The 24,835-nt window shown below is 45.6% G+C and overlaps 1 protein-coding gene across 2 annotated transcripts in view; it reads right to left on the minus strand.

The window, feature by feature from the left end:
- NEDD9 (neural precursor cell expressed, developmentally down-regulated 9) overlaps nucleotides 1-24,835 on the minus strand; it is a 179,854-nt gene that overhangs the window by 49,635 nt on the left and 105,384 nt on the right. The window contains exon 1 of one of the 2 annotated variants that reach the window (XM_070584062.1): nucleotides 1,226-1,558. The exons of the other annotated variant lie outside the window; for it this stretch is intronic. The gene's annotated coding sequence lies outside the window, so the exon portion shown is untranslated. Of the gene's footprint in view, nucleotides 1-1,225; nucleotides 1,559-24,835 lie in introns of those variants that run through there. 2 annotated transcript variants of the gene reach the window in all.

A 24,835-nucleotide genomic window follows, 5' to 3' on the forward strand; every position in this document is an offset into this window, starting at 1 on the left:
CTGAAGTAGAAATGAGCTTGGTGTATTTAAAAAGAGCAGACAGTCTAGGGTGCCCAGAGTTGGGTACCCAGGAGAGGGATGGAGAAGGCAAGCTCAGAGAGGTAGGTGGTAACTGTTCGAATCTTCTCCTGAGTGCGACAGAAAGTCACTGGCGTGTTCTGAGCAGGGAATGCTGTGATGTGCTTCTCTCTGATCTTACCATTTGTTTAAACACTCCAGGGCAGCAGGCTATTAGTTAAAATATTGAGCTCTGGTCTTAATGCAGCTCACATAATGCAGATAGTCATGACTTTATTACCGGCTTCTAGTAGATTTCCTTCAAAACTCTTTGGGGAAACACAGATTCCCTCAATGAATAGAGAAACAGCCCCTTCCCCATCTGTTACCTGAGATTTTGGATGCAAAATTACTGCTTAAACTCTGCTACATAAACACCATTGATGGATTTATGGAGCCACCCTAGTACTCCCATGGGTGGCCTCCTAAAATTGGCCAGGACACTGGGGCTTGGACCCAAACCTGTGCTCTCCAGTACTCTCGGCCCATCAGCCTTGCCACCTGCCTGCTTGTCTGCCAAGGGCTCTGTCTCCCCAGATGCTCCTGCAGGCAGGAGCAAGGGAAATGGCATCGGATGCTGTTCAAATGATTTTCCAGCTGACACTGGGCACTGGCATGGATACAGCAAAACATCAAGAGGATGCTAGAGGGAAAAGATTCTTCTGTCCATAACTTGGAAGGAACCAACGTGGCTGTTCTCGATGAGAGAAGGGCAAAGTCAGATCATGTGAGGGTAGGAAGCGACCTCCGGAAGCATCTAGTCCAGCCCCTCACAGAGAGGACAAAGGTGCTGCTCTGAGGGTGACTGTCCTGCCCAGGGCCCACCAGGCTGGACGAGAACAACAATCAGTGCTTTAGGTCAGGCCCCTGTGTCTCTTGTCTGATTTATTCTGGTCATTCTTTTTAGTTTCCCTGCCTGAAATCTCTCGCTGCTCTACCCTATATTTCACATCGCTACCTGTTTAATTTCTAGAGTAGATACAGAGCCCACCACATTACTGCTATGTTTAAAAACCTCTGGGGACGCTTCAATGCCTTAAAAAACAAAATTCGCACACACGGGCATGGGACTATAATCTGAATCCACTCTCCCTTTCTGGCCTTATCTCCCACCATCCCCCCACCCCACTCCCCACCCCCCACGCTCACGCCACAGTGGAGGACTCACCGAATCCAAGACACGCTCGCACAGCCGGGGCCCTCTGCCCAGAACGTCCTCTCTTCACTCTGCTGCCGTCAAGCAGAACCCCAACACTAGCTCTTTTGTGCTTCCTTGTCAACAGCCCCTACCCTGCCCACCTCGCCCTCTCAGAACTAATTCCTCCCTCTCTTTACTATGCCTCCATTGTCCTTGGAACACAGCAGTATTATCAGGCTCTTCCACATTGTATCATAAGGAGTTTTTGATGTCTGTTTCCCCAGCTTCAAGGTGAGCTCCAGAGGGACGGGGTGGTATCTTGTTCCACTCTGTCTCCTGCTGGCTTATCCCTCGTAGGTACTTAAATGCTTACCGAATGAATAGGAGGATAAATGTAACTTCAAAGAACATGTGTTATCTTCAAGTTCTGCCGGATGCCCAGGAAGGGAATGCGGAAAACTTGTGATTGAGGGCAGCATGCGGTTTGCACTTATTAGAAGTATCAGCACCTTTCACAACCAAGTCAAGGCCTATCGCCAGTTGTGGCTCTTCAGTGGAGGTCAGCCCAAAAACTAAGGCTTGTGGGATGCCTCTTTTTACACACCTTACGAACTAAGAATAACTTTTACATTTTTAAATGGTGGAGAAAAATCAAAAGGAGAATAATATTTCACGAGATGTGAAAAGTATATGAAATTCCAATTTCAATGTCTATAAATAAAGCTTTATTGGAACACAGGCACACCTCATTTACAAGTGGTCTTTTGAGCTGCAGTGGCAGACTTGAGTGGTTGCAACAGAGGAGGTAAGGAGAGCCAAACTGAAAAAATGTATTATCCGGCCCTCCACAGAAAAAGCTTGCCAATCCATGCTCTAGAACAGCGCAAGGTGCATCTAACCCTGAGTTCAGGCTAAAGTACAGATCCTCCACATCCACAGAGAAACAGGCTAGAAATACCCATTCTAGGGCCATGCTTTACCATTTCTAGTTTGATATGTTTTTAAAAAAATCTACATATACCAAAGTTATTTCAAAAAACAATCTGAGGCAGCAACTTTTCAGTTCTACAAGTCTCCAGAAACCTCCCCAAACAAAGATGAGCCATTGAGATGCATGTCTGTCAATCTCCTCCAATGACCCCGCCCCTTCGCCTTGGCTGCAACCCTCCCAGGCGCCAGGCTGTGTGCTAGATATTCACAAGCCTTACTGCGTTTCATATTCATCTAATACAACAACCCTACGAGATAGGGTGTAATATTCTAATTTTACACGTAACAGCACCAAGACTCGGAGAGTTACAACTGGCACAGAGTTACAGGCAGGTGGGTGGCAGGTCTGCTATGTGAACCCAGGCTTTCCACTGCTGAGTCTGTATGCCCCTAACCATTGTGCTATACTGCCTCCAGGCTTCCTCTGGTTGTCTTCCGCATCATTATTTGTCACTTCAATGAGGTAGCATCTCTACCCTATGAGGCTAAGCCTAACCAAGGAGCAGGTATTGTTCTCAAGTTGTGACTAGGGCTAATAGTGTGCATACAAACACATGCACCCCTGCTCACTCATACTTTCAAGCCTGGATGTGTGCAGTCCCTCTTGCCTTCACTGCCCTCCTTTCATCACTCTGCTTCCCTAAATCCTATCTTCCCCCCAGTCTGCACCCCATCTCCCTCATGGAAGCTTTTCTAGAAAATCTTTCCATTGTTGACCTCCTCCCACCCACCCTCTGTGTCTCTCATCACCCAGGCCAGTGCTTCCCAAATCTGACCTCCCTTAAAAAGCAATTAGCAATGCTGGGGCTCAGCCCCTTTAAGTTGGCTTCAGTAGGCCTGGTGTGAGGCCTTGGGGTCGAGACATTCAGAAATCCTCATGTGATGCTGCATACAGTTTTGTGTGTGGAGCATGTAATTAGTGCTCAGTTATTGCCTTGCACTGTTTTACCTGTAAGAGCTGCTTCTCTACAATGAGATTTTAAGCCACTTATAGACGGGGATCCTGTCTTTTCTTCAGTGTTATCCCCTTCTGCACCTATTCGGGTAACTCAGGCTCGTCTTATGTCTTCTCAAAGCCCCATATCTTGTCCATGTACCCAGCCTTTGCTGATGTCAACATGGAAAAAACAAGTCACATTTTAGCAGGCCGGGGAAAGAATACCTCTCGCTCTAGGCAATAGCCCTCTTTTATGTGTTGAGCTGGTCAAGCCCTTGGAATGAATGAAAGTCTATTATTAGAGAGAAGCTCCAGGAAGTGTCTCTAGTGTTTACTTCATGTGTTGTGGGATGGAGCTTCCATTCACTTTCTCTCCACTAATATTTTGGCATGAGAGACCTCGTGAAGGCCAGGCAGTCCCAACCTCCCCTCCTCCCTTTTAACAGCAGTGTCCTGGGAATAAACTCTGCTTTCTGAAAGAGTTGTTAAAGGCATTGTTTTAAAATATATATTTCTGCAGATGCAGGGTGGTGTTTACTAAAAAGGGTCATTGACTCATGATTCCCAAATTACTTCTGATTTTGTCCCTCCCTGACTTATTTCTCATTCTCACTCAATGACCAGCCACCTGGGGTGGGGTGGGGCTGTAAACAAAGGAGATTAGAAATGATTCCTCTCCATCTCTCGTCACTGCGTCACTGCGTGACAGTGGATTACCACACTGTGAGCACTTTACAAGGTCTCACTACCCCTTTTCACTCAGCCACATTTATGAGTGTGTCATTGTTACTGTCTTTTAAAAATCTCCACCCTCCTTCCCCCACCCCATGTCCCACTGCCTTCTGCCTTCCATCTCACCCTCTTTGAGGTGCCTTTTAATTTTCCCAAAGGTGAAGGCCTAAAACGGAGTGTCTTAGGCCCCTCTCAATTTTTGACTAATCATGAAAGAATGTATGTGATACCGTGTCACTGACGTGCTACTAAAAACTTAGATAGACCCCTGTAACTGGGGTGATTGTGGGCAATGCTTTGACTTGATTTTTGAAAAGCTGTGCAGTTATGAAGTTTTTAATGTTTTATATATATATATATATATACATATATAATAGTGTCATTGTAACTTTGGAATAGTTGATTACTACCTTTTCCCCCCAAAGAACTAAAAAAATAGATTAAATTACATGTTAAGTAAATTCAACTCTAGTGAAATATGACAAGCAATTGTGAGGCTCCACTTCAGTGTTTCGTGTTTTCTTGATATGAAGGATAGGGGAGAGTTAATTTAGGGGCGAAATTATGAGAAAAATTAGATTTAGATTTATTTATCTCCATTAAATGTGCAAAGGTTTACATTTCTACTATTTATATGTATCCAGCTGGGCAAAGGAATGAAGTTCAGTGGAACAAAAAGAGTTTAATAGTAAAATTGTGCCGACTGCCTGGCAAAGGCCCTCCCCTGTGTTCTCCGCCCTGAAGGGTTCTGTTATTGCATGCTTCACTTCGTCCAAATAAACAATTTGTTATAAGAAACTGCCATGGAAATTTCTTCTGCTGGTAAAAACTTTAGACTGTGGATTTTTACAAAGGTCAAGGTGATCTGCCAAGACCAAATAAACAGGAATTCCACGGCTGGATGGGGGATGGCCTTCTGCTCTTTCTGAAGGCACTGCCCAGTGCAATAATATTGCTACATGGTACATATTAACTAAGATGGGACAAAGGCACCCCGGTTCCTTCTGGCTAACTTTTGTTCTTCCTTCATATTCTCAAATTTGAAGTCTTCCTGACCCCTCCTCGCATATATGTTCTCACTGTACTATATGTGATACGATATGATAACATGACATGTTATGCTAGAACTTTGCAATTCCCTCTCACTCTCCGGTTTTTGCTACTGTCTAGGTGGAGTAAACAGAGGAGCTTACTCCCAAATTCCTGGATGGGGCTGGATGTTCTGTTTCCAATCTACCCCTGAGCTTTACCATTCTCCAGACAAACCGGCTGCTAAAAGACACCTTCCACATCCGGCATCCAGCATAACTCTGGGGTAGAGGCGGGGGGAGGAGGGGCGGTAGGAAAGAATGGGGAGCCCGGGGTGGGTGTTTTAACCAGGAAATAACCACTTTCCTGCAGGCACAGGGTAAACCATTTCTTCAGGGTTTGGAAATGCATTTCCTCCCTGGGGCCCTAAAAGAGGCAGGCTGACCTGATCCTCCAAGAAAGCCTGCCTCCTGTCCCTCGATGCTCCGGGCTGCTGAGGCCAGCGAGGGTCCCGCAGGCCCCGTCCCAGGGCATCCGGCCTGTCTGGCCAGCCCAGGCGGCCGCCAGCTGGCGCTGATGAGCGAGTCAAAGGAATCCGAGTTATGCAGGGCCCGGTGTGGGAGACGAGGAGGGCAGGATGAGAGGAATGTGATGTGGGGACACAGTGCACCCGGCACTGTTGAGTCCAAGCTTTTGAAGAGTTTGGTTCATTTTAGCAAGCAAAGTGCTCCAGCTATCAGCAATCTTTTTATTTTGTCTGCTAGAGGAATGCCTTTCCCGAGTGGGCCGGAGACTGGGCGGGGGTGGAGAAACCGGTGTCCACCCTTGCCTGGCCGTGTGGAGTGTGGACAGCGTGTTCCTTTCTGCCCACCAAAGCCGAGAAATAAAGAGCTGCTCTCTTTACAAAAAAAGCTGAAGGGGGGCCCTGCTAATGAGCATGCACGAGACTCCAAGGCTCACTCACTCACACCACTGAGGTTTACAGATGTTAAGTATAAGTTGTCTTAATTTGCTTAAGTCCTGGCAGCCTGTGATTTCACATGAGAGGGTGTAGACAAGGGGGTGTTGCAAGGGTTTTCTCGAACTTCAGTGCCTGTGGTTCTCATGACTCATGTCTAACCAGCCTTTGGAGCTTCTGGTCTTTGGAAGCGTGGAGAGTTGGGAGAAGGAAGGCTTATGCCCTCCCCGCCCACCCCAAAGAGAGGCCACGTGTTCCACAGCTTTGATTTTGCCATCCCAAAATGACTCTGTATCTTCAAAAGCCGTCTCCTGTGCAGTTCTAGTCACCAGGAAAAAAAATCTTTCCTTCTTACCCAGACAGCTCTGTGCTTCTGGTTCTCCCCTCTCAAGCCCACTCTGAGACTCAGCTCCCCAGCTCTGCCTCCGTCCTTCGCACCCCTGATCTTGCACATCCTGCTCTCTACACATGTGTTCAGGTCTTCCTCATCCTAAATGCAGACCCACAGTGCCTTGTTCAGAAACCTGGAGGCCAGGTGAGTCGTGGAATGCAGAATATTTCGGATTTTAGGAACAGATTTAGTGCCTATATCACACATGCATCACAAAACTCCCAGCGGGACCTGGGCCGGCATCCTGTACGCAAACCCTATCATATTTTGGCAGTAAGATGTACGAAGATTCATAGCAAGTGTGGTAAATGAGCAATATGACTACCTCAGGTCAATCCAGGTCAGATTTTGCTGCCCAATGAGTTAGGAAAGAACTCTAGATTTTTATACTTTATGATTGTGGAGGAATGAGCTCAGACCACTGATACACTCTCTAGTTCTTCAGACCAGCACTTTGCCACCTTTCCCTCCCCCAGCATCAAACCAAGCGCTCTCTCTCTTTCTCTTGCCGTGACCAGAGAGGGAGCTGTCCCAGTCCTGGCCTCCCGTTCGGTGCTCCTCACCTCTGCCAGCCACTCCCTCCACCACCACCCAGGCCAGCGCTTCTCCTGCTCTTCACTGTAAAGTACCAGTGTTTTCCACTCCTAATCCACCATGAACCAGTAGTATTGTAAAATACTTAAAAATACAATAGTAGAAAAATGAAATAAAAAAGACTTACAAAATACAAGGCTGGTTTGCTGTTATTATTAGTGAATTCAACCAATATAAAATGACTCTTGTCTGATTGCTGCCGGAGTTGTGAAGCATTCCCTCTCACTTTTGCTCTCCCCGTGGGCATGTCCCGTGAGTGGCCTGGTCAGATCCGCAGACCATACTTTGAGGAGCACTGCTTGGCCCCCTTGCCCTCCTCTGCCCAAGCTGGGGGCCCTCCTGGGTCCTCTGCATCCCCTAGTTCCTGACGTTTTCCACTGCCGCCTGTCTTGACACGGTCTCCTCCCTTGGCTTCCACAGCAGAACTCTTCTGCTTCTCTCACCAATATTTCGGTCTTCTTTTCAGGCAGCCTTTCCCCAAGGATCCATCCTCAGCTTTTTTTCTTCTGTGTTTTCTCCTTTATCTCTCTTATCCTCTCCAATGACTTCTACTCTCATTTCTACGCTGATGACAATCACATCTCCTGACCTGTGGTCTGAGTTCCAAACTCTCCTTTCCTACTTCGCCCAAATACTTCAGAGGCTTCTCATAAACTCCTCGTATTCACGTAGTGTGATGGTTACTTCTAGGTGTCAGTTTGGCTAGGCCACAGTACCCAGATATTTGGTCAAATACCGGTCTAGACTTTGCTGTGAAGGTATTTTTTAGATGCGAATAAGTTTAAATCAGTAGACTCTGAGTAAAGCAGTTTCCCCTCCATCATGCGGGTGGGCCTCAGCTAATTAGTTGAAGACCGTAAGAGTAAAAAGATTGATGTCCCCTTAGGGAGAGGGAATTCTGCTCCAGATGGCCTTTGGACTTGAGCTGCAACATCAGCTCTTCCCTGGATCTCGAGCCTGCCAGCCTGCCTTGCAGATTTTGGACTCGCCAGCCTCCACAATCATGTGAGCCAATTCCTTAAAATAAATCTCTCTCTCTCTGTGCACACACACAGACAGACACACACACACACACATCCTATTGGCCTATTGGTTCTGTTTCTCTGGAGAACTCTGGCTAATACACATATGAACTTCCCATTGAAACAGTATCCAATTCTAACTATTCTATTTCCATTTATGATGCCACCATTGTCCTGGGTGCCTAGAGTCAAAAGTTCAGATTGATGTTTTGTTTCTTTTTCCTTCCTACTTCCCACTTCCAGTCATCCATGTCAATTCTCTACCCTCAATATTTACAGCATAAATACCCACTAATGGAGGTCCCCAACCACCACTCAGGCCTGGTAGGTCATGGAATGTATTTCATTGTCCACAGTGATTGGCCCAAGAAATTGACATGTGACTCAGAGAGAGTCAATCTGAGATCTTCTTTGAGATTTTGTAAATGAAGGTTGGGAGACAGAGGACTGTCTTTCTTTGGACCATAAGTGGTTAATGTATCCTTGGCAGTGAACATCTTTTCCTCCATTCCTACAATTCCTGTAGAATTGTCTATAGCAAGAATGAGTCCAGATGCAAAAAGGAGCAAAGATATTGAAGTGGAGGAAGGAAGAGAACTCTGATCCTGTTGTGTGTGCCTCTGAATCCAACCATACTTGAAGCCTACTCTTAGATAAACCAATTCATAAGGCAATAAACACATTTTTCTGCCTAGCCTAGCTGGAGTTGAGCTTCTTTCTCTTATAACTACAGTGTCCTGACTAACCCTTTGCCAGGAAGTATTCTCCTGGAGGGCAAAGACTATAACTTATTCAGTTATGCTGCCTGTGGTACCACATTTAGGATCTTCTCAGTCTATGTGTTGCATTGAATTCCTAGCTTGTTCTTAAGGTACCAGCTACATTGTGAAATTGTGTGTGAGGAGAGAGGGAGAAATGACAGAAAGGCACTTTTTCTGTGGCTCTTAACATGGCACAAACAGGATGGAGACTATGTCTTTGGAAAATTCCAGGGTGATTGGAGTTGGGTGAATGAGGACCCAAATGAGAAGCAGATCTACCCTGTTATTTCAAATCCATTGATTTAGATGCACAGATTTATCAATGAAAGACAAAGGAAGACATATTTTTACTATTAAGCGTGGGGTAGCGGTGTTTTGTCTACCTGTAGATCCGTATAAATATTTATATTACATTTCCTTGCCAATTAACTTGTCGTTGTTAATCACTGCTGAGATTTCATTCACCTGTCCACCAATACTGACTAATTGCCTACAGAATGCTAGGCACCGCGGGAGCTACAAAGACGAATAATACCCAGACGCTGTGCTCGCTTCTTAAATACCTATTACGGTAGCAGCCAAGGGGACTTCATGAAGATAAACTTGCATAGAGAAAAAAAAATCACACCATCAAGTTATGTAAGTTTCTATTTTAAAATCATCTGGTTCTAATTTACTAAATTTAATGCTTTAGAGTCAATGCCAAAGTACTACATTTGATTTATGGAAATATTTTAGCACATTTTTCCATCGCGCTCTTGTACAATATATTTACCGCCCTTTTGTTATGGTTAGAAAGATTACGGACCTTAAAAAAAGCCCTCTTTATGAGCTTGCTGATATTTTGTTATAAAATGCCATAAGAAAGAATAAGAAGTCTAGTAAACAATAATATTCACTTAGGAGCATTCCACATGGTGTAGCTTTTCTTGTATACGTATATAAATTTAACAGAGCGGTCCATCTGGAAAAGGGATGTTTAAAAACTTTCCCTTTATGCCAAACCACTTCTTTTCAGAGCAGACAAGTTACTTTGGGGGTGGCGGGGGTGGTATTTAAAGAGTGGTCATACTATGCTACGCTGCTAACAAAATAATAATGTTAATACCAAAGGATAAAAGATGCCATAGATCCAGACTGACGTCACCTCAAAGAGGGAGCCCACAAAATATTCCAGTAAAATGGAACATAAGAAGATGGACATCAGTGCCGTGTGTGTCGGGGGCTCAGGGCCCGGGCGCCCACCAGCAGGGCAGCCGCACAGCCTGCCTCAGGTGGAGGGAGATGCTGGGCTGCTCTCACATCGGCCACCCTCCCTGACATGCTCACTCACTGACAGCTGCGTCCACGGAAGAGGCCAACATCCCAGGTCCTAGGGTTTAGGTGCCAGGGATGAAACACCTCTAGGTGGCCTTCTGGGCTCTGGGCTCTGGGCTCCACCAGCCTACTTGGCACGGCAGTGTGGAGACTACCCCACGGCATCTTACAGAAAAATCAAGACCTCGGGGCAATCTTTTCACTGAAGCCTCCCGACATGCTGTGGGTTAGCCAATGAAGCCCGCCCTGAATTTTCCAAGTGGTGTTTAAAGCCCGTGTGCGTGTTCATTTTCTTCCCGCTTCACTCTGGCTTTGCTCAGCTCAACAAAAAAAAAAAAAAAAAGGCTTCGCTTGGTTTTTCACTTCACACCCACATAAAATAAGATGGCTGTGTAGGAATTCCCCCTCCGCCTTGCAGCATTATATTTCTTTAAAACAAAGAAACCTCACTTCCCTCAAACAGTTCAGGCAACTCTTGTAAATGAAAAATTGCAAAGGCCCGGCTGGTGGAAACGTTTTCTTTCCAACAGGCTGTCTTTACATGGAGTTAGATGACATAGGACACAGGTGTTCAAATGCCTCAGAATGAATGACGATGACTGTCCAGCATGGCTCCTACGCCTCAGATGACTAGGTCCTGCGTTGCCTCACATCAAGACAAGGCCTGATTCTCAAGAAACTCTCTAAATGGCTCTTCCCTGCCCGGCCAACACTTGTTCTTGTAACTCCTCTGCCCTCTCAAGTCCACCCATCTCCCCTTGAAAACACTGTGGTAAGAAATGAAATTAAAAATTTCAGCCAAGTAAAGTGAACACCAAGATCTCTCACTCCTTCCTGATTCTTCTTTGGAATGTGTCTTACTCCACCTGTTCAAGTTCATCCGTTCCTCCCCCATCCTCAGCTCAGTCTCACCTTCTCCTTGAAACCTCCTCCAGCCTCTACTGGTGAGCCCCTTCCTGCATTCGTGCTAGGCTCACAGTCCACTCCTACTGGCCTAACATTGGCGTCATGGCGTCATTATATATCCATGTGAATTCCTGACTGCGCCTTGTTTGGTGGCGACGCCTCATGTTTGCATAACAGCTGCCTTTGGAAGTAGTCCTACTTGACCCAGGCAGTAGCAATTTGTTTTCATTGACAAACTATTTACATGCATACAATGCACCATTTTAAAGTGCATTATTCAGCAGTTTTTAGTATATTCACATAGCATATTTTAGTATATCCACCATCATTACTAATTCCAGAACGTTTCCATTATCCCAAAAAGAAGCCCCCTGCCCATCAGCAGTCACCCCCCCCTCATTCCTCCTCCCCTCTTCCTTGCCCTCAAACCCCTGGCAACCACAGCCGCCAATTTAATTTCTGTCTGGCAATAGCAAGTTATAACTGATTTCGTGCATTTTGTTTCCAGCACAATTCCAAAGGCTGACACACACATGAGATTGGCCATTAAAATTTTTGTATGCATTTAAAAGGATTGCTTCGGTTGTATGACCACACGTATACATTTAATGCTTGTGAGGGAATGTGGAGTAGTAACAACCAAAACATGGTAATTAATATAGAAAGAAGAAGCCAACTTCGGGGGCGTGTTGGTGAGTTGGGGAGGGCTGGGGAAGGAAGGCTTTGGAGAGAGGAGAAATAAGGTCTTCAGCAACAGGGAGATTCTTCTCTCTGTATTTACCATGTAGAGGTCTGATTGTGCACCAGATACAGCTGAGGGCATTATCTCCGTAAGAGCCAATCAGGTAGGAGTTAAGAATCCTACACTATAGACCAGGAACCTGATGTTCAGAGAGGTAAATACCTTGCCCAGGATCACACAGCAAGGGTTTACCCAAGGCTTGTCTGGCTTCAAATCTCATGCTCTTAATACACTTGTTATTGCCTTTGAACACTGTGGTTCTCTAGATTGCTGAACCCTGATGAGGAAATTGCTGTTCTATGGAAAAGAGCCAGAAAGCAAGGACAGGTGTTATACAAACATCTTCCCCGTCTGGACAGGAAAGGGCCTCAGTTGTTCTGGTAGGATGCTCAGGTTCCTGGTCTCTTGTAGCCTCCATGAAACAGATTGGAGCCTGTGGCCTATTGTGTCCCCAAGGCCAGCTTGTCCAGGCGCTTGAGGTCAACTCTCTGATGGCACTAAGCCTGCTGAATGCTAGAGTTACACCAGCTCTGCTAACTCACTCAATGGGAGACAGAAACCCCACCTTGCCTGTGCCTGGCCCCGCTACCTGCACATGGCTCTCCCCGATGAGCTGGTCCCTGAGGACTTGGCCAAGTGTCTTTGCCATCTCTTTGGGCAGCTACCTGCTGTCTCCTCCACCTGATCATTAAATAAAGATACTCCTCAGGGCTCTGCCCTTCTTCCTTTGCTTTCTCTCCCCAGGCAAGGCAACCCACTTGCACTGCTTTCGCAGTCTCTTATCTACATGTCAATGACTCCCCAGTTTTCATCTCTGTGATGGTTAATTTTAGATGTCAACTTGGCTGGGCCACCCTAACCAGGTGTTTGGTCAAATGTTATTCTGGGTGTTTCTGTGAGGGTGTTGGATGAGAATCACATTTAAATTGGTGGACTTTGAATAAAGTCCAGATTGTTCTCCATTTATAGGTGGGCCTCATCCAATCAGTTGAAGGCCTGAGTAGAACAGAAGGTTAATCTTTCTGGAGCAATAAAGAATTCTAAAGACTGCCTTTGGACTTCAACTGCAACATCAGCTCTTCCTGGTTCATCAGCAGATTGCCTTTGAACTTGAACTTGAACTGCAACTGTAACTCTTTCCTAAGTCTCCAGGATGCTGGCCCCCTCCATCAGATTTTGGCCTTGCCAACCCTCCACAAACACATGAGCCAATTCCTTAAAATAAATCTCCTTGCTACTGTACATCTTCTCTGGGCTGTTTATGGTCACCTAAGATTATGACCCCCCAGCTCTGAGGTCTCAGTCATCCTCCAGAGCTCCCAAAAGAATAGCTCTGCATCCAGCTATCACAGCAAGCCAGGAGCTGGCATCTGCCTTACCCAGCTCACAGTCAGTCACTCATCCTCTTGGTTGTGCTTCTCTTGTATCTTTCAAACAATCCACATCCCTCTGTACTCTCTGTCCCCAGCCATACAGCTCAGGCCACTGTCATCGCTCCCTTTATTATTCAACAGCTTCCCTGAGTCTCTGTGCATCCACTTAGGCCTCCAATGCGTTGTCTCCACTGAGGCCAGAAAGAATTTCTAAAAAGGCAAATCTGATTATGCTACTTTTACGCTTAAAGGGTCACATCCCAATTTTCTCAAGAGAAAGTAACAAAATGAAATAAAACAAAACACAGATCCCTAATGTGGCCTCTAACAGTGGTTCTCAATGTGCCCATGCACACCAATGTCCTGGGGACCCTGTTAAAATGCAGCTCTGCTTCCATTGTCTGGGTGGGGCCTGAGAGCCTGCATTTCCAGCATGCTCTTGCAGAAGAAGGAGCCGCTGCTCCATAGACCACGCTTGGAGCATCGAAGGCTTAGAAGACCCTGCATGATCGGGCCTCTGCCTGCCTCTTTGCTTTTCTCCCTTGTGACTCTTCTTGAACACAGGGCTGCAGCCATTGGCCTTCTTCCAATGCTTCAAGTGCAGCATGCTGCCTCTCCCTTTAGGGCCAACAGCGCTTCACCTCCTGACTCTTGCTCAGTGTTCAGGATTCATCTGAAATATTCCTCTGCATTTCGTGTTGGAGCTCCCGGTTACATGTCACCATTGCACACCACCCTTCTCATAAATTTCATCACACTTGCTATATTTTGTTCAAAGTCAAGCTTTCTTACGAGGTTGAGGTTATAGATGCGTGAGGGCCCCAATCATGTCTGTCCTGTTTACTACCTCATTACTGAGTAGGACTTAGCATGAAGTCCCTCACACCTAGAACTTCATTCACTCATTTTTTCTATTTAATCATGCAATAGGTCAGTCAGTCTCTTAACAAACACTTACTGAATCTTATAGAGTTAGGTTTGACTGAGGAAAACCCTAGAAGGACAGGCTTCTACAAGGTAGAAGTCAATTTTCTTCTCCTTATTAGAAGTCTGGAGGAGAGCAGTCCAGGGCTGGTTGAGGGCTTCAAGAAGTCTGCAGAGCCTCAGGTCCCTCCTATCACATGCCTTGCCATCCTCAACACAAGGTCCAAGGCTGCTCAGATTCTAGCCATCAAATCTGCATTCCAGCCAGCAGGAAGAAAAAAGGAGGTGAAAAAAATGTGCCTCCTCCCTGGAAGGTGAACCTGGACCCTCTGCTCACATCCCATTAGCCAGACCTTGGTCACATGGCCATAACTAGCTGCAAAGGAAGCTGGGAAATGTAGTCTTTACTCTGGGTGGTCACTTCATGACTAAGAAAGAGGAGAATGGGTATTAGAGGAAGACAATTAGTGTCAGCCAAAAGTAACTTCTGTGTAAATAGGTATAGTAGGTGCTTGATAACTATTCTCTGAACATACATACGTCAGGCTTTGTCCGCCTGTCAGGAGAGCCCTCAGCTCATGGCAGATGGTCACACTGGGTCACTAGGTAATATATTGTATTTCCGGCCCTCTGCCCAGAGGTTATGCTTCTGTCTGCTGGCATGAGCTCTCTCCCAGCTCCTGCCGCTGGGTCTGCCCTCCTGGTGCACAATGTGGTGAGTGCAGAGCTCATGGTGAAGGGGCTCCCAGAGGCTCTAGCCAGGACCAGGTCCTTCCCAGCTTTCTCCAACCCGCAGAGGTCCCTGGGCTGTGACCTTCTATGTTCCAAAGTGGGTCATGAGCCCTCCCACTTCCCTCACTCCGTGTAAAGAGATGTACAAATCAATGGGTGTGGACGAAGCATAGCCAAACATCCAACCGGCTTGTGTTTCAGAGAGAGACAGGGAGGGAAAAACTGGGACTAGGAGAAGAAGGAGCCCCTGCTGGTCTTTCTTCCAACTGGCCATTATCCTTGGAGGTCAAAGACGGTGTAAAGTCATAAACTTTTGTGACATGTTGGCTCTGGATGAGAGTTAGAGACCCATGACAAGCAGAGCGGCCAAAGCTAAATTAAATTTGATGCCCCATGAAAATGAGACAATTGTATGCTAGCCTTGCTGGAATCCCCACATGTCACCCTCCATCGCTTTCCTTCTCAGAGTGGCTTCCAGTCCTAAATGCTAAGGGAAAACATCCCGGGATGTCCTTAACACACTGGGGAGGAGAGAGGCTGCTAAGTGCCCAGAATCACATTCTGAATCTACTCAAGAGGTTTTTCTGCCAGTCCTATGACCACAGCATCCTCGGGTGCCCCCTCCCCAGCATGCTGACATTCTCCCAGCAGGAATCGCTCCTCCCCAGGTCCCCAGAGAGACCTGTTAGCTGAGTCCAGAGACACTTTGTGAGTGTGACAGTAGTTGTTCCCTTGGGATAAGTGTGTTGGGGAATGCATTATGACTTCAGCTCTGAGATTTCAAAAGTGGGCACAGCCCCCAGCCCTGATTCCTCTGAGCGTTGAGGCTCCTTTGAACTCTGCTGTCCCATCATGTTTCGAAGTTCTCATTTGCAAATCTATCTAACAAGGTCCCAGGCTGAACCTATTGGTTAGCAATGTTAAAATTGTACCTCTTCCTGGATTGGGGAATAAAACCACATAGCTGCAAACTCCTTGATGCCTTTAACTCTAATCTTTAACTTTGAGTCAGTATGCCATATTTTTTTTTTTTTAAAGATTTTATTTTTTTCCCTTTTTCTCCCCAAAGCGCCTCCGGTACATAGTTGTATATTCTTCGTTGTGGGTCCTTCTAGTTGTGGCATGTGGGACGCTGCCTCAGCGTGGTTTGGATGAGCAGTGTCATGTCCGCACCCAGGATTCGAACCAACGAAACACTGGGCCACCTGCAGCGGAGCGCGCGAACTTAACCGCTCGGCCACGGGGTCAGCTCGCAGTATGCCATATTTTAACTTCTCTAGGTACCGTACCTGGCTCTTCCATCTGTGCAAATGTCTGGAGAATTTTGCTGCTATATGGAGATTTAGGAGATGATGGCTTATGTGTTAAGTGTTTAATTTGGGTTTTAAAGGAATATAACCTACAATGAAAAGAATAAATGCAATTGTATAAAAAAGCCAAGCCCTATAAAAATTAGTTGGCTATTATTTCCATCTCTCAGTCTTAATTGTTTCAACATGGAAAAATTAATTCAAACTGAACTAATACAGTCAACCCCATTCTAACATTTCAGGGAAGATAAAGGTTTTAGGGGCCAATAAAGGTGCTTTTTTTGGTTTTGATTGTTGTTTTGTTTAAATCACCTTTCTTGGTCTCTCACCCTCTGTTAACGGGAATCTGTGATGGGGACATTTCAGAGGGTTTAGTATTAAACAGACGAGGATGCTGGAGCCCAGGGCAGTTCAGTGAGGAGCTCAAATCGGTACTGTGAAAGAAAATAACAACCTTCCTTGTGGAGGAGCTACATCCAGAAGCACCTTCAGCTCTCATGGTTCTCTCTCCCCTCTATGTGGGGGGGCCCATATCAGGACCCCAGTTCCAGAGGTGAGAAAGTGGGGGCTGCTCATTTTCCGCAGAGGTGGTCTGCCCAGGCAGCAGAGAAGCTCAGCCCTGACTCGATTCAAACCCAGTTCCCTCTCACTTGCCAGGTTCGTTTCCAGGTACCCATGGGCATTTCAACCCTCAGAGTCAGGCACTTAACCCCTCCGAGTCTTAGGAACAGTGGTACAAGGGAAAACAAAGCAAACTGGGACCTGGCATGGTTTAACGGAAGAATATGATCCTTCGTTGGCTGTTTCTACAAAGAAATGACCCCTCGTACTCCAGTTGCCCCAAGAGTCTTTGACTAACTTTTCTGTGGCTCAATTCCAGTGGTATGTTTACTGTGGGCCCTGTGCTGCTTCCTGCCTCAGCATGGGTCTGTGTGTGTGCACGTGTGCACATGTGCACACGTTTGTTTGTGCATATATGCATGTGTGTTAGGGGGGAGGGGTAAGGGGTAAATTCTCCCCTCACCTCCTGCTTTCATTTCCCACCAATGCCTCTCCCCACCGCAGTGCTTCTGCTCTGCCCTGTGGTTTGAGGTGGTGTTAATTTGATTCCTGTCAATCACAGATTTTACTGTGCCTTCCCCGGTGAATTAGGGCCTAAGCTTCTCTCCCCGGAGTGGCAGTACGACCTCTGTTCCACCTTCATCTCAGGTCTGTCCGGGGACTCCCAGTAGTGGCAGTAGAGGGAAGCCTCGCTGGAGACAACTGGCATTCTCATTTTCTACCAGTCTGAGCATGTTATGAAATTTCCAGCCCCCTGGCAGCTGAGAATATAGATGAACACAAATGTCGAAAAAGGGTTTTGGAGGCTCTAAGAGGTGCCAATCAAGTGAAGGAGCAGTAGGGTTCCTATTGAAATAGCGAAGCACCTCTCGTGTCCTTGCCATGTGGTCACTCATTTCTCTCTCCTGTTTGGAATACCTGAGCAAAACCTGTGCTAATATAATTCTCCGTGCATCTGAGTGAGCCTTTCCCTCCCTTTAAAGAGAGTAAAACAAATTAACACACGCACAAGGCACACCCTACCGACCACCCCCCAACACACACACAATCACAGATACACACTAAAACATGATTCATTGCAAACTGGTGTTAAAGACCGTAGAAGTTAGGGTTGACCTTTTCCCAGGCCTCCTGGAAGCATCCCCTTCTGTAGTCAAAGAAACGCTACAGAGCTCAGAAAGGAGCGGCTGGAAAATAGACATCTTAGTTCCATGTCACTTACACTGGTTAATTAGGCAGAGCTTCGGCACATGTGAAGCATTACCATCTTAATATACAAAGTCATAAATGATGGGTATTGGAGAGAAACTAATTCCTAGCCTGGTGTAATTCTATTTTCCCAGAAAAAGCTCGTTTCCCAAATATCTGATTTGTTTTTGTGTGTAAGTTGGTTTTGTATCCTAGGGTCAACATATCCTTAAAAAAAAAAGGAAATAAAAATTAGACAGAAAGAGATAGAGATGATGGGAATGTAGTCTCCCTCCTCCCCCACTTTCAACACAGAAATCATTCTTTTGGAAAATTGGGCTTGAGCTAGATGTTTTTAATGTTAACTGATGGTCGCCTAGGAACAAAACATTATCTTCTGGGGAAACAGAGGGACACGAGAATGTTTAAGTTTGTCTTGATGATCTAAGATTCTTGCAAACAGCCGAGTCCCAAGGAAGCCAGGACATATTCTTTCAAGAGCCTCCAGACAAGGGTCAGGTTATGGTTAAAAGAAAATGCATCGATATTAGTCCTAATGGGTTCCCATTTAATTCCTCAACGAGGCAACATCCTATTACGTTTTACCACATTCACACGTGTACGGCTGCTTAACTCACAAACACTTGTCAAATCAAACTGAGTGTTCATTCTTGTCAATAATTTTTAAAAAACCTCACCTTCCAGGATGGTAAGGGAGGAAAAGAAATAATGAAATCAAACACAGCCGCCCCAGTCGTCGGAATCTCGCCTCCTCCATGGAGGTTGCAGGGAGGCGGGGTGCCGAAGCAGCTGTATTTCTGAAGGAAAATTTGATCAGGGTGTATGGCTCATTCTTCACTTTTATGTCCTTCTCCTTGAAAAGGCGCAGGGCTCCAGGAAAATTGCTGGAGAATATACTCTTTTTGCTCTCCCTGCACAACCCCATACCCTGGGACAAGCTCGCATTTGATTGTGAGTTAAATCCTGCACTTTCAGGTTAACTTACTTAAAATGTTTAAAATTGGTTTCCATTTCTCTATTTTTTCAATGTAAAATTTTATGTATGGGAAATTATGGTATTACTTTGGGCTTTAACTCGAAATGCTCTATGGGAACATTATAAAAACTATCACCAAAGTCCATTCCTTCTTCCTGGACATAATAGGTGGCAACACAGGTATGCCTTCAGTGTGTACGTGAATGTGACATCACCCTAAGGATTATATACAGAGAAAAAATAGATCCAGGACCCGCCCTTTATGACAATGATGATTCACACAGTGACATGAGAGCCATATAGACAAACAAGTAAACATTGGGAAAGAATTACATTCTTCTGATCTTTTGTACTGCAATTCATTTCATTGTGGATAGTCATTTGGAACCATCAGTTAATATCATGGCATCTTCAAAAGCATATGGTTAAGCTTGTTAGATAAAATGCAGGATGACCAGTTACATTTGAATTTCAGATAAACTATGAATAATTGTTTAGTATAAGTATGTCCCATGAAATATTTGAGACATATTTATAGAAGAAAATATTTGTTGTTTATCTGAAATTCAAATTTACCTGGGAGTCTTGTATTTTTATTTGCTAAACCTGACACCCTTACACACAGAGAAATAGGGTTCCCGCCGTGGCAGCCACGGGGAACAAGAGCAGAAATCCCATTGAGCCACGAAGATGATAGTAATTTCTTTTTAAGTAGAAGATGCTCACAACAGACCTACCTTCTCTCTCCGCACAGAGAGAGTGCATCTTCCCATCCCCATTCTCCATCCCCTCTTGAAAGCTGAGTGGGTGGAATGCCACTATCAGTGTCATCTTAGAGTTGCTACTTGAGATTATTCCTATCCCCAGAGCTTTAATGAGTGGCATTTCAGTTTAACAAATATTTATTATGCACATACAACTTTATAGAATAGCATGCTAGGCTGGGTCTCTTTTCTCAAGGAGTTTGGAGTCCGAAAGGGAAGACTAAGATGTCTATGACGGATGCTGATTCAGGGCAACGTGTGAAAAGATACAAATAAAGTGCTGCAGGATCACAGCCAGGGATGAATAAATTCTGTGAGCAGTGGGAGATGAGAGAGGAGTTCACAGAGGAAAGAGCGGGTGAACTGGGCTTGGCAGGGAAGGGAAATTCTTGACGGGCAGGGAGAAGCCAACAGCTTCCCATGCTGAGAGGATGGAACCACCAAAGAGAGAGACATAGAAATGTGTGGTCAGAGTCTCTATTCCACCCCAGGAGGGACTGATTCTTTCATTTGTTTGTTCAGTAGATATTTATTGAACAGCAATGCATCCGTTAATGTAAAGTTGCTATTGTGTGAGGAGCTATGAAGAAGCTTCACCATGCCAGGAGAAGGAGTATATGAAGAATGACCTAGTGAGGGCTGTTGGATAAGGCCTTTGTGAGGAAGGCTGTGATTGAGTTGAGCTGCGAAGGGAGAATAGAATTAACCGGGTGACAATGAGTGGTGAGGGCCTGGGAGGAAGAGGATATAAGGCAGATGAAACAATATGTGCAAATGCCCTGTGGCAGAAGGAAGCAGAAGGCATTCAAAGAACTGAAAGAAAGTCAGTGTGTTTCATGGTGGGATATTACGCTTGAGAGGCAGGTAGCAGGTGGATCCAGGCAAGGCCTTTTGGGATCTGTCAAGGAATTCTATCTTAATCCCCAGAGCACTATGAAGCCATTGTATGTATTTAAGAAAGAGTGTAACACAATTTACTTTGGGTGCGAAAGAATAAGTCTGGCTGCACTGCTGAGAAGGGATTGGAGGGGAAACCGATAGCTGTGAGGAGACCAGTTAGAGCCTGCTCCAGTAATTTGGGCAGGAGATGAGGGAAAGCTGTGGTCTCCATCCTTCCTGTTGATTTTTTTGCTACATTTTCAGAAGATCTGGGAATAGCACCACTAGACCTCCAAGCAGCATGCCCACAAGAGCATCTGGGTCTTGATGGCCCAGCAAAGTGAGAAGAACTTCACAAGTCACTATGAGCAGTTGTTGCTAGAGGGTGGTGGGGCGCTGTCTGTCATAACTGAAGACTGGCAGTTCCACTGTCCTGAGGGGATATTTCAGGCCTCAGAGGGGTAGCGGATTGCAGCAGACTCACAAGACACTGGCCTTGGCTCTTCAGAACCACCTTTTCTATGCCAAATACCTCACAAGGTCACACCCCAACTACTCAAGTGGGAGTATTCCTGTCCAGACCTCCAGGGCACTAGCATTTTTCTTTTCCTGACAGGTATACTGTGGCAAGAGGGCAGGATGGTTCTATAATTCTTGGAATCTCTCCAGCCCACTCTCCAGCCACAGGGCCACCTCTGCTCTTATTGGCTCTTTTCACCAATGACCAAGAAGTGTAGGTGGCATCTTGCTTGTAGTATTCTTTGATATTTAATTCTTATATTATATGCTTGTTACAAACTCTGTGAATTCAAAAGAGCCCTTTCAGTAGCCTTTTAGTATCAATGAGTTTGAATAGATTCAGGTGACACTGTACAAACTCAGAGCCACTCCCACGTGGATGGCATATTTACTAACTGGTCAATTTTCATGCACCTTCTGACTTGACTGCCAGCCAAACCTCCCTTTGAGTAGCACTGGTCAGTCTCTGAGTGTGTTGGACACATGCTCATGAATGCCAGGAAACAGGGCAAAATTTATACATATAATGGCTCATGTTGGCTCTCAGGCCCTTGGAAAAATGCCAAGTATGGCCATCCAACTCCCAGTTTTGTGGGGGCGATTGGCCACATGGATCTTATTAGAGGTTAATAGACCCTTCAAATGGTGCAGCCCAGAGATTTTCAACTTTGGCACAATTGACATTCTGGGCTGGTAACTCTTTGTTGTGGGGCTTTCCTGTGCATTGTAGGATGTTAGGCAGCATTAGATGCCAGTACCCGCATCCCCACCCCCCCCCGACCCCAGTTTTGACCACCAAAAATGTCTCTAGACATTGGCAAACATCTCCTGAAGGAGCAGAATCACCCCTGGTTGAGAACTGCTGGTGAACTCTACCTTCCTCATTTATCCGAGGGGAAACTGAGGACCTGGAGCTGGGAGGAGGCCTCCTGAGGGCCCACAGTTCCGTGGAGACCACCCTGGAACCAGCCCTCGGGGCTCTGGAATCCTAGTCTGGCTCTGTCTCCATAGCCCCCCAAACAGATCATTTTTCTGAACTTTGCTGCTTTCTGTCAATGTCCCCACTCTCTATGCTGTTCTTACTCCTCCCCTTTTATTCTAATTTGTTCTTTCTTGGGTCGTCTTGCTCCTGAGTTCTGCCTGGAAGCACTAAGAGATTTGCAAAGTCAAACTCCATTCCAACAGAAGAGCCAGTGTCAGGCAAAACTCTCAACAGGGTGAGAACCGAAGCTTTTCATCTCTGCCTTCCCAGTAGCCCAGCAGAGCGCCAGGCACAACGTGGATGCTGTGTGTGTGTGTGTGTTAAATGAGTACAATAAAAAGGTTGTCTTTTGTACTCCTTGTGTCCTGTTTTAGTGATTATTCTCTTGCTCACGGACAAGTGTCCTTATGTCTATCTGTTGCTTTTAAAGCTAACTCTCAGCCTTCATTCACACCAAGATATAAATAACTGATAATAATCGCAAATGGTAACTTTCCACAGAGTTGGCACATATGTCCTCAAAGAGGCAAAGGCCAGACGGAAGAGGCTACTTTTCAGCTATGTAACTGGTTGCACCTTCATAGGCCACAACGATGGACCTTTTTCTAAATGAATCATCTGATAGCGAAGTCCAAGGTGAACACAGACAAACTCCAATTTCCTCGCAGCACCCTGCAGCATACACAGCAGTCGATTTCCCGGTGTAACCACATTTTTACAGGACTCGGAACATTAAGCTATGGGATCCTCTGAGGGAGGCTCAGGGGCTTTGCCAGCCCACCACTGCTTGCACATCAGCATCTTTCTCGCAGGAGAACAATGTGAGAGCTGGGCCCCAGCACCTCAGATGGGCTCTGCTGTAGAAGGTGTGAATGCTCTTCTCTGAATTTTGCTTACAGCACGCCTCAATTACTGCTTACTGATCTAATGTGTTTGCTATCAAGAATTTGAAAGGAAGTGGTTTTGTGGGTTTCAATGCATGCTTTACATTTAGTTTCAGGCCACTCAGTTATTGGTCTGAAAAAGGGTTTTTGTTATTTGACCTGCTTTGGAAGCCAGTTTGCCATCTGGAATCTGGACTAAAGGTGACAGGTTCTGAATGACCTGAAGCCATGCAAGTTGTGACACTCCATTGGTGACTGTGCCCACACGTTCCTCCTAGAGTGAATGTGAAGCTGCGTGAGGTCATTAAGCTCTCCGAAGGGGCAATGCCCATTCAGGTTGGAGGCCACAAAGTCATAAACTTTTCAGAGCTGATTGTGCCTCGAAGCAAGGCAGAGTTGGTGACCGTCTGGGGGAAGGGTTGCTTATTGCTTCAGAGGTTTCTGGCATTGCAGATGTTATTTCTGTGGTAAGAGGAGCTGGAGAAGCCGCAACGTGAAACCAGAAAATGCACACCTCATTTCTCTCTGTTGGCACTTGGTGCTGCTGGTGTTTTTCTTAGGGGTCCGGGGGTCTCTTTGTGGAAGATTGAGGGGGACCTGGAAACATGACCCAGCTCTGGGCAGTTCACATGAAGGAGCCGGACATGGCTTCTAGTTCAGGAGGGAAACATGCTTGGCCTTTGTGCTACATCAAGCAGAGTGTCCCTTCCTCTGTCACCCAGTGACCCCAGGCAAGCTGAGAAGGCTTACAAAATAAGACCCTCTGGCAGTGGGAGGATGCCTCCCATCGCCTTTGCTCTGATTGTCTTGCTGGGAGTGTCGTTTGTGCAAGCGAAGGTGTTCCTGGAGGGCACTCTACCTGCAACCCAGTCACTCAGAACCATTTTCCAGTTAACCTAAGCTTAAAGACCTTTCATCTCCAAAGGCCAGCCTGGAATAGGGGCAAAAGTGGCAAATTCCAAGTTTTTAAAAGGCAAATCATTTTTCAGATTCCTGTAAATTAAGCATCTGATCATATCCTTGAAAACAGCAGGACCCTACAAAACTCAATGTCACAGGGTGGACTTTGAAGATGAGTTTTAGTCCTGTCCCCGAAAACTACCATGACCAAGGGGTGCCACCATGAATAATTTTATGTGCATGTAATTTAATCTTAGAGCTCTAGGCATGCATTATTATTAGCAAAATTGACTGCTTATGTGATGGAATTGTGTTGTATGTTCTTATTTGAAGCAAAAACAAGAAAAAAAAGACCCCCTACAAAAATAATACAGAGACGTGAGTGGCTGAAACATATTCTCTCACCCTCCCTGGAGTTAGGAAAATGAGTCAGACCTTTAGGAATAATCAGCATAATTTCTGATTCTCTGAATAACAGAGGTAGATATTATTTTAAGATTGACTGACCAAATATTAACTAGCCACTTTTACATCTAGGGTAAGGACATTGAGAGTGATGCCAATAAGATCGAACCTTATGAGAGATCAAATTAGATGGTTGCCTAAATGTTATGGTATTAGGAGAGCAGTAATTGTCCTTTAAAACAAAGAAGCAAACAAATAAACACAAAAAAGCCCATAGAAACAAACTCTTCTCTATCTGCTTGCCTCAGTGTCAGAAATTGTACCATTAGGAACTCATTCATTTGGCTTATACCATACAGCTTATCTTTTAAAATATAGATAACCCAATAAAAGGGAATTAAATCACTATTAGTCACTTACATTATAGAAATATTGAGTTCTTTATGTTCCTCCAGGCATAGCATAGTCAGCCATGCATAGCGAAGAGTTTAAAAATACACATTGGTGGATTAATAGTAATAAACAGAGCAGAGGATGTACACTGAAGAGCTCTCCAAAGACCTCTTCCTCCTCGAGAATCTCTACCCCAGCACACCCCAAAGTGCCTGTGATAGAAACACTCAAGAAGGCAGTAGAGTGAGGTGGTTAAAAACATGGACTTTAGAACCAGGTGGAATTGGTTTCTAATCCAGACACTGCTGCTTAAAAGTTGTGTGCCTTTGAGTGAATTACTGAGTCATTCTAAGTCTCAATTTGCCCATCTGTAAAACGGGGTCAATAATATTTATTTCATAGGGTTGTTGACAAGATTAAAGAAGATGAAGAATGTACATCCACACAGTA

Source organism: Equus przewalskii, chromosome 19 (genome assembly GCF_037783145.1).
Source record: "Equus przewalskii isolate Varuska chromosome 19, EquPr2, whole genome shotgun sequence".
Lineage (NCBI taxonomy): Eukaryota > Metazoa > Chordata > Mammalia > Perissodactyla > Equidae > Equus > Equus przewalskii.